A 10,949-nucleotide genomic window follows, 5' to 3' on the forward strand; every position below is an offset into this window, starting at 1 on the left:
CGTGGCACTCGATAAGAAGAATTCATGAATCCTGATGGAACTGCCAGAAGAAGAGACTAAGCCACCATCATAATATTTGTGAAGTAGTGACAGTCTGGTGAGGATATCACCAACGGGAAAGGAAGAAGCATAAACCCCCCTTTTTAAAAAGAGAACCAAGAGACCCACATAACTACACGCCAGCCAGGCTCACTGAGTCTGGCTCTCTTTGGCCACGGGACGGAGGCTGGCCGGCTGGCTGTCCCGCTGGTGGCCGCAGGGCAGACACGCGAGTGGCCACCCCGAGTCTGTGCCGAGACTGCCGCGGGTGGCGGTGATCGCTGCGGCGTGGGGAGCACAGCAGAGGCACAGAGCACGAGGAAACCGAGGCACAGCAATGAGAGAAGGACACTTGCCTGAAACTCCAAAGATGTGATCCCGAAGGAGGGCAGAGCAAGTGACAAATCTGACCCTGAAGGGGCTACTTTTAAAGGGGAGGGGGAACACAGGGAGGACACAACCTTTGAGCAATAGGAGGGCATTAGGGGAGGGGTGCAGCGTAAGGGCTCCCCAACAGAAGCCAACACGGGGTGAGAGCAGAACTCACAATCCAATTCTGCTTTGAGGAAAGGATGAAAGACAGGGAACACTCCAGAACCAAAGGAGTGTGCTATCTTTGAGAGACAGGGGTAAGACAAGGCAACAAGGGAGGTATACAGGTGGATTGACATGTGGATTGACATACATTTTGGCAGGGAAAACTGTGGTAAACAACTCAGGACTGAGCCAAATGGGGTGCATAGAACCAACCACTACAAACTTCTAACAAGGAATATTAAAACATACTACAGAAGAACAGACTGTAAAATAACAGACTACCACAGCTCACTTCTGCGCCAAGTGGATGCAGTGGTCATAAGTGACCGGTTCTGCTGGGATGGAAACCAACCACCAAATCCTTGCTGAATTCAGCAGTGGCAGCAGCAGTGCCTGGATCTGATGCCTAGCTCTGGGGCTGGGCTGGACAAAGGACACGCATGGCACACCGCCCCTGAAGGATGTGAGTTTGGAAACAACCACCTACCACTGTCTCCTGTTGTTTTGCGCTAGGGTCACAGCAGCCTGAGGCACTGGGTAGCCCTCAATGCCACCTGGGACTGCAGATGACAGGCCCTGGCCTCTGGGACCAAACACAGGGAGGGAGTCACTCTCCAGATGGAGCTTGCAGATGGAAAAGGCTGCCGTGAGCAGGCACCTCAAAAGGCAGACGAATGAGGCCCTCCTGCACTTTATCTGTGCCACGCAGCTACACAGGCCTGGGTAGACAGCGCAGAGCACAGGGACAACAGAAAGCACAGAAAGAGGGACAAACCCATTCAAGCACAGAGACTTCTCATGATTGCTGAGCCCCAGACAGCCCCAAGGCTGCCGTCACCCACCAGTCCTTTTCTGCTGACAAAGAGCAGGTCCGGCGGGTGCCTTGCTCTGCTGGCCAGGGTCCTGCCAGCTCTCTGCTCTCTGCTCTCCTGTGCTGCCAGCAGACGTGCCTACCTTCTTCATTCCACTTGCAGAGCCTCGGACCTACAAGCCATGGCCAGGCGGGAGGCAGGAGCAGTCACAGAGGAGAGGTGCCGGCTACACCGAGCAGGAACCAAAAGCCTCTGCGTGCACAGCTGAAAGCCTCTATCTCCACAGGATGTTTTGGCTTCCCTGCTCTTCACTGGGAAATGCAATTGCCTTTTCTTCCTCATCCAGAAGTCCACAGCTGGGCAAAAGCTAGCCAATGGGTAGCATTCCAGAGGCACTGTAGGTTGGAGCTGGTAACGGAGGGAGACGGTTGCCAAATCCAAACCACACTAGAACGCCACACTTAAGAGGGACTTTCCATCTTTAAGAAAGAATGGCCAATTCAGAAGTGAACATAGAGCCTTATTCCATGGCTGACAAGGAAGGCAATTGTCCAACAGACTTGAGGGTGTGTAGGACTTTTATTGTGATTCCAGCTCCAAGCTGCCTTTGGAGAAAGCAATCCTGAAGTGGTCCTGGTCATCTCTTCTGCTTTCTCGATTGCTTTGCTGCAAGTTTCCTTTGTTTTCATTTGAAAAGCCTTCGGAGTGGGGATTTAGATGGTGGGGGCCGATGTGATCTGTAGAAGGAATAACAGAAGTACAGTCATAGAAACAACTGCAGTATGAAACCAGCCCCACAGCCAATCCATTTCTCTCAAGTGTTTTGTCATTTCCAATGACTGGTGGGAAGCCAGGAGTCTAAAGGGAATCTAGGAAGCCAACTCATCTGCTCACTTTGGCCAGGCTAGCACACACTCCTTCTTCTGAGTCAGTGGCTAGGTTGCAGCCTCCTGCTGCTCCCAAAACAATCCCTGCTTTTGTCTTCACTCTAGAGGGAAGCTCAGGCAAAGCCCACACAGGCCCTGCTGCCCTCAAAAGCAAAAGGAATGCCCCAAGCGCTCCCTGCCTGCATCCTAGCATCACAGTGGCTTCTGGAGGGAGTCCAAAATTTCTCTTCCAGCACCAAATCACGGAGGAACACGAGCTACAGCTCTTGCTAAGGCACACACACTATAATCCACTGCTGGATCGGACAAAGAATGCACAGGACATACTCAGCAGCTTCAGGCACCTCCTCAGCAGCCTGACAGCCAGCCCTCTCCCACAGCTCTAGCCTGGCTCTGCAGAGGACTTCCCGTGAGACCTCCCTCCTTCTGAGAGGAAGCTCTGGCTTTCCCATTCTCTTTGGGCCTGCATCACCATGCCTGCCCCCCTCAAACCTGCACTCTGGTAGCCTCTCACCACACCGCTCCCTGAAGACAAAAAGGTCTCTCCAGCACGGTTTACCAAGGGCCAGCTAAGAGACAGTGCCCCCCAGACAGACAGAGTGCGGAGAAACAGTGCCCATATGGAGCACAGAGGAGTCCAAAACAACACACAAACTCTCTTCTCACAGCCTTTGCCTTTTGACTGGCTTTGCTTCAGAACTTTGCTTGTACAGCTTGCATGCTGGCAACTTCCTGCTTCATCTCCAGCAGCCTGTTCTCCCGGTCCTTCTGTACCTCCACCAGGAAGGTACAGAAGGAGCAGCTGTGTGCCAGCAGCTGCTGTGCCTCCAAACGCTGCCCTTCCAAGTCCTTATGAGGGGAGGAAGACACTTCCACATGAAGTGCCAGCCAAGCTCCCCAGATAATCAGTGGAAGCTTCATGCCGTGCACAACCCCACACCTGAAAAGGGCACAGCAGTAGTGACTTTGTGCCCTACAGCAATGCTGTCCTAAGCAGAAAGTCAAAAGCAGGATCAGCAGGTGGGAGAATAGGAGATGCCACCTTCCTTTCCTGCTCCCATGGCTGCCCGTTTCCTGGCCCCTCTCCCCTCAGGATTTCTACCTGTTCTCAGAGGTTCATTTCCCCAAGTGCTGAAGTGCTCCTTGCCATCTCCTTTGCTTCCTGCATGATTTTGCTGCAGGGATGACAGCAATCAGGCTGTCAGAAGAGGCTTAAGAGAGGCTCCGCTGACTGGAGAAATGGATGCTGCCCAAAGGGAAAAAGAAACAAACCAAACCAAATTAAAAGACACAAAGGGAAAAGGAACCATTCTTTTCCAAACTGAGTTCCTTACAGGGTCAAGCTGCATTCCTCTAGCACCCTGAAATACACTAACATAGGACTGAAGGCACCATCAGCACGTGTGCCTTCATGCCCAGGATGCTGCTAGCACAGGCAAACATGGCCCACAGCTGCACTAGTCCATTGCTCAAGGTGTCATCACTTGCTGGGATTTTTGTCCTGACAGCACTGTGGGATTGCTGCTTGCTGTCCAAAGGTTTTGTTCCTTACAGGAAACTCAACAGACTTCTTCCAGCTCCTCTTTTCTACAGACATGAGCTATTGGAGTGTCCAAAAGAGATGTGGGGCATAAGACATTCCTCAGGAGACTCCCAAGAGCTCTGAAAATATCGATCCCACGTGTTGTTCTCAGGACCACAGCACACGCAGGTTTTCAGCAGCAAGCCAGGAGCAAGGACACAAAGCAGCAAGGCTCAGATGTGCTCAGCTCCAGCATGCAGGAAGAGTAGGCTCTGCCTTGGCATGGCCCCCCACCTCCTGTGCTGGCCGGCATCTTCCTTGTCAGCAGGAAGAGCCAAGGAAGTGGCCTGGTCCTCGTCTGCCACAAAACCGGGCGGCAAAGCCGCAAGGATTCTCATCTACTTGAGCGGGCCAGGCAGCACATGGGTCTGGCACAAGTCCTGCTCAGCTGTCCCTGTTTGACTGGCAGAAAGCAGAGGCAGCAAGCTCAAAGAGTGGGGCAGGAGGGACAGGCTGAGTGCCCTGGGATGCTCACAAGGAGCTCCCCCACAGCCCCCGCCTTCCCACACACCAATCCAGAAGCGCTGGGCAGGGACGGCTTTCGTCGTGTTCTTCAAGCCCACATCCCTGGCATTGCAATACTTCAGTTCCCTTTGCTAGCAGGTAAACCTGAATACACCACCCAAGAGCAAAAGAGGGCCACAGAAATGACCAGAAGGAGGGAGCTCTCCTCTGAGGAACAGCTGTGAGAGTTGTGCTGGTTTAGCCTGGAGAAGAGCAAGCCCCAAGGAGAACTTTCAATATTTGTAGGGGCTTCTAAAATAATGGGGACATAGCTTTTAGTAGGGCCAATTGTAAGGGGACAAAGGTGAATAGTTTCAGCTAAAAGACACTCCATTCAGATTGGCTCTAAGGAAGAAACTGTTCCCAAGGAGAGTGCTGAAACACTGCCACAGGCTGCCCAGAGAGCTGGGAGGAGCCCCAAGCCCAGCAACGTTCAAGGTCAGCTTGGATGGGACTCTGAGCAGCCTCATCCACTTCAAGATGTCCTTGCCAGTGGCTGATGTTTTGGACTAGATGACATGCACTGGTCCCTCCTAGCCACAAAGAGTCTTGGATCCTGCTTGGCTTTCATTGGAAAAGCACCCAGAGTAGAGGTTATTAGATGGGGGGGCCCATGTGAAGCCCTGGAGTTTGCCCAAGAAACAAACCCTGACAGGGAACAGCTGCTTGGGCTGCAGCCGCTTTGCCTTGTACCTGCAGAAGTTTCTCGGCAGAGCCTCGCCTGTCCACATCCATCTGCAGGCAGCAACCCAGAAATTCACACAAGCCAGAGGGCAGCCCGAGCTTGTGCAGATCTGGTACCCCTTGCTTGCCTATCAGGTAGCTAGCCTGAAGCAAAAGGAAACACGAGAGTCTACGTGATTCTTCCATATCCTTCAGTGCTCACCTAGAGCCCATCTTTGAAGCTCCAGTCCGCAGTGTCAATTTCTTTCCTAGCAGAGGTTTAGAGATGAGCCTTCTCTCCCAAAGGATAAAAGGCTCCAGTGCAGCCCCAGCTATTTCAAGCTGCAACAGGTCTTCCCTTGACAGCTGATCTGAGCCCCCGGGATGTTTTTAGAAAGAGGGCCTTGGTGGAAGCACTTCAAGTGGTGGGCATGGGATTTTGTCTAATGGACACGGACCAGAAGGACACCGCTCTCTGAGCGTATTTGCACCTTCCGTGTCACTGTTTTCCCGAATATAAGGAGCCTCTCCTGTGGCCATTTCTATTCCCACGATGCCAAGGGACCAGGTGTCCACTTTGGGGCCGTAGGGCCCTCTTCTCACCACCTCGGGTGCCATCCACCACGTGGTGCCAACCATCGACCTCCGTTTACTCTGCTCAAGGCTGAGCAGACCACAGAGGCCAAAATCAGCTGAGGAGAAAAACAAATGCTGCTTCAAGTAGGAAACCAAGGAAAAGGCTTTCTCAGGACGCCTACGTCTCAGAATGCAGTGCTGATTCCAGCTGGAAAAGCAGCTGGGCTCTCTTTCCTCAGGGCTGCAGCCAAGGACGTGGGCATTTGTCCACTTAGTTACCCCCCACGATTCCCACCGTGCCTTTTCCTCACTCACCGCAACTTTTACGCTGAAACTCTCTCCTTTTGGAAGGAACGCACACACAAACCAGAGTTACTCTTGCTACCTTGTTGCTCTCTAGACCACTCAGCACCTTACAGCTGCGCCCTGGGCTTGCAGAGCGCTCCCTGCCCTCTCCCCGGCACCACTGCTGGGCACCCGCAGCCGCTCCAAAGCAGCCCCACACCGCCTGCCCGGAGCGCTGCGCCTGACCGAGAATACCCACCCAGCTTGACGGAGCCATCCCGGCCCAGCAGGATGTTTCCACTTTTGATGTCTCTGTGGATCACCTGGTTGGCATGCAGGAAAGCCAGGCCTTGCAGGCACTGGGAGAGAAAAAAAGAAACAGGAGGCCAAAAGTGAGCCTGATCGGATTTCGCCACACACAAAAGGAGTCTGCTCCTGAAGATTCACCGATCTCAAAGGAGCGTGAGCGCTGGCAAGAGGAAGAGCTTGCTGCTGCCACACTAGGAGAGCAGGATCTTTCCAAGGGAAGGCATATCAGTGCTTGAGGGGGAAACATCAGTCACTGCTCCAGATTGTCCCCGGCAAAGCCAGTCAGAGCCATCCCTGCTGCAGTGGATGCGCTCTCCCCGTCCGCAGGACAAACAATGCTTTGCCAAAAGAGGAAAAGTCCCTGCCTTGGCTACCAAGGGCATCACTGTCAGGTGGGAGATTGGAGGACAAGGGACAGCTGACTTGGAAGTAGCTCATGTGTCAGTTTTCAGTAGCAAGCACCATGGTGGGTGCCATGCCATCCTTTGAAGTTGAGACCTGTGACAGACGAGTCTCTCTTTGGCTTTGCCACTGGTTTAAAACTTGGACACCAGCACCTTTGTGCTTACAGGCAAAGAAGGTATTGCAGAAAGGCAAAGGCTTGGAGAGGCAAAGTGCAGAACAGAAAATGACAGTGAAAACGAGACAGAGAGTTCAGTAATAGGATAGAAGAGTACAGAACAGACTAGAGTAAGAGCAGGGACACCGGCAGGCAGTTCAGCCCAGATGCTCTTTCCTTTCCGGAGCATAAGAGCAAGACAGAAAGAAAGCTCTGAGCATGGAATCACTCCCTTTGCAGCGCTTTCAAAGGACCAGTCTGTCCAAGCCATCCCAAGCACAAGCAGGACCCCTTACCTCCCGACACACTGTTGCTATGTGTCCTACAGCCAGACTTTTCATGCGGATCACATCAGCCAAGGAGCCTCCATCCATAAACTCCAACACCATCAGGACAACCTCATTGACAAGGTAGCTGCAAGACAAAAGCAACCGTGTGGAGCTGAATGTGCACAGCTAAATTGCTGCATGGAAGAAAAGACTACAGCTGAGTTTTGTGTCCAGGTCACTGGTAAGTGAAGAGGGAATCAAGTGAAGACACACTCCACCGAGGCTATCCAGTGCTTGCTGTCTGTGCCGTCTAAATGAGGAAGGCACATCCCTGGAAAAGGAGACGGTTTAGGTGGCAAGCAGGGGAAAGCGGCAGTTTTGTGACGCAAAGGTTAATCTGGAAGCAGACACATCCCAGCAGCTGCTTCATCTTCTTCATACACAAATTGCACCATTAACTCCAGCAGCAAGGAGGCACAGTCTCACAGCTTTTACTCAGGGCAGGTGGGTGTGCAGCATTGCCAACACCCTTTGGAAAACCTTGCAGAAAGGACAGTCACAAACAGGAAAAACAATTTCAAACCGGACAAATTATGTCTCTCCTAGCCTAGTCTTTTGGCATGCAAGGCAATGGAAAACAGTGCAAACAGTGCAAGGGAAATCATTTCTGTGATGCTTTCTCAGCACTTCTCCTCCAACACTTGGAAAAAATCCCGCCCAAAACAGCAGAACAACATGCAGTGAGTGAACATACATGCTGCTGGCTTAGTAAGAGAGCCACGTTTCTGAGATCAAGCTTCAAGCTATTTCTGCCAGGAAGAATTTGTGGGGACAAAATGCAATCTCCTCCCAGGCCTCATGCAGGAGTAGATTGATGTGAATTGAAAATCCATTTTCTGCCAGAATACTGACCTTTCTAGGTAGGTCAATATTGGCGTTCTTATATTTATCCATGACCAGGATTTCCTTCAACACATCCTCACAGCCCTGGTGCTGGAGATCAAGTACCTTTATGGCCACCTACAATGACATGGAAAGCCATTAGGAGCAGACGAGACGAGAGCCTCTTTCTCTGTGCACTCACGGGCCTGGATGCCTTGTCACCTCGGTGGAAATGGACACTAAACCATCAACCACAAAGTGCTAACAGCACTCTTTGCACCTGCAGACTCCTCCAGCACACTTTGTTTATCACTACTATTATCATTTACACGTGTTTTGCAAGCTGAAGTAATTTTGCTCCAGCCAAGATAAATTGAAACCACTGGAAATACGTTAGCATTTCTAGGGGCTTTGACCAGCCTTTCAGAGATGGCTGCCGTTCTTGACTGTGTGCCAAAGTAAACACACACATACATACATGACAGGGAAAATGCTGTCCAAAAAAGGACTCCAAAGTGACTCAAAGGAAAGTTACAACCCTAGCACATCCTAACTTCTTCACTTTGGGTTTTGCAACTCTGAAGAACAACCTGGAACACGGTTTACACCGAGTAATTATTGTAATTGGTACTTATTTAGTGGGTTTAAAAATGAATAACCCTTCTGTGCTACGCTATGGATGCACCCCAGGTCATAAGCAGGGCTTAGGGCTTTTGGACACCTCCTCGACCTCCCTCCAAGTGCAGTTTCTGAGCGCAGCACCGCGGGTGGAGAAGGAACTACCAGGAAGATGGAGTTGTATTTGCTGAGAGCCAAAAACGAGAACTCAGGACTCTGAACTTATAGCCCCACAAAATAGCAGGACTCTCCAAGGCACTTCCACGTCAGTTCAATACGAATAGCATCTCTGTAGTGGAATGTCTCTGACACAGGATCAACAAAACATTGTATTAATTAAGGCTCTTCATCAATTTCTTCCCACTGATCTGTGCGTGTGCGTGTGCGTGTGTGAACTGGGTTCCCTAGGACTGAAAGGCAAAACTGTGCTCCAGTAAAGATCTCTCCTCCTTGAGGTCCTGCAATATATTTTCAAGCTGAACCACGTGGTGGAAAACAATGGGAAATCCTTTCTGTGTCTGAACCTGGGCTTAAGAGGAACTGGGCCGGAATGACGGCTCTTGCCATCAGCTAATCTAGGAACATTTATCCAGTAAGTCCAAGCCAGCGCGTCCTTCTCGGATAGACACCACCGCCATTCTTGCATTCACTCAGGTAGGGAGGAAAGATAAAGTCTGTCCAAAAGTCATTTTGCAGCCCACCTCTGGACAGGCTGCTTCTGCGGGACAGCCTTTGCAGCAAAGTCAGGTGGCCCAAAGCTTTGGCCATGGATCACATCACAAGGGAAAGCACTCAAGGGCTGCAAAATCTGCATGGGCTCTTGGCACTTACCGCTCGTCCTGTGGCAGCGTTGAAGGCCTTGTAAATGGTTCCAAACCCCCTAGAAACAGAACAGTGGCAAGAACAGAGAAGTTGTTCAGTGCTGAGAAGGAAAAGGCAGCCCAGGCAGGAGCTCTCTGCTGCCTGCAGTGTCTCTAAAACACCAGGGTCTGTCCGCTCTTCAGCCAATGGCCCAGCAGCCCAGCAGCCCTCTGCCATGCAGAGTGTCCAAGAGAAAAGCTGGCTGCAACAGGAAGAAAAAGGGCTGCTACAAATCTCAAATGTGCACACTAGATTATGCACGCAGGGGTTTTCTTTGCCTTTCCCTTCTTGTGTCTGTGCCTGTGGGGTGCCTTTCCAGGCAATGAAACATACAGTCCTGCGGGGCCATCTCAACGCTCTCTTTTAATCCTGCCTGCCAAACTCAGGCAACACCACACAGCCTTTCTTATCTTCCTGACCACTGAATCTTGTTTTCAGCAAGATAGTGGAAAGCAATGCTACTGAGAGCTGTTATCTGACAGCTGCCAGGTGGGAAGCTGCTCTCTCAGGTTTCTCTTCCCTCATGAGTGTGGCCAAATTACGTTGAATCATACAAAACCATATCTCCTGGGAAAACAGGCAAACTAGTGCCACATGTTTGAGGGCTTGCAGGAGGGCTTCCAGGACCTGCTGCTTGAGGCAGGCAAGACATTGCCAGCATCCAGTTATCTTTCATGATGCCTTGTACTGCCTCAGCACTGAGACAGGGACAATCTGAAGCCAGGCTCTGAAGATGCTTGCAGCTTGCCTGACTTCCCACATGGTACTGCACCACCAAAATCCCTGGCCCATGGTTCTGTAGAAGCAAGCGTGGCTGCACTCACCCACTGCCAAGGAGTTCCCATCCAGTGTACTTCTTCTCTGGATCTTCCTTCCTCACCACACGCCCTGGAAGAAACCAAATGCAAGGAGCAAACTTCAAAACAGGGATCCTGACGTCCAGGAGATCTGAAGGCCAGCTCCACTCTCTGGGGCTCTGAGCAATTTATGGTCCCTCGGCTAACAAGAGCATCAACAAGAACAACAGCAGCAGCAGCAGCCCCAGCAAGACAGGCAGCTCGGTAGCACGCCTGGCCTGCACAGAGTCTCTTCTCCACACTCCTTTGAAGGGCTGCCTTGAGGGGAAACTAAGCCCATGGGAAAACCATCAGAGCAGACAGAGACCAGAAAAGAACAGGCCCCAAGGCAAGTGGTTGTCATCTACAAACAGGAAGGAGGGCTCAAAAATCAGGACACTTCATTGTCTTGGGAAGAAACACTCTCTTGTGAGACTCAACAAAAGGTTTCATACTTCCAAAGTTCCAATGCACCCTGGCATCTGGATGAACTTTGAACAGCTGCTTTTTGCAGAGCAGAAAGAATATTGCAAAGTCAATTCCAGGAGAGAAGGGCACCTTCTCTACCTCTCAGCACTTGGCCTAAACAATGCCTTGACCATTTTAGAGAACAGCAGCACATGCTATAACCAAGAACAATGGCTCTAAGAATTAGGACTCTCCTCATTTATCAGCAGGATGAGTTCTGGAGATGACTTTGCCCGTTCCCCATTTAGTGAAGAACTACAAG

The sequence above is a fragment of the Taeniopygia guttata genome, chromosome Z (genome assembly GCF_048771995.1).
Source record: "Taeniopygia guttata chromosome Z, bTaeGut7.mat, whole genome shotgun sequence".
In the NCBI taxonomy this organism is placed as follows: domain Eukaryota; kingdom Metazoa; phylum Chordata; class Aves; order Passeriformes; family Estrildidae; genus Taeniopygia; species Taeniopygia guttata.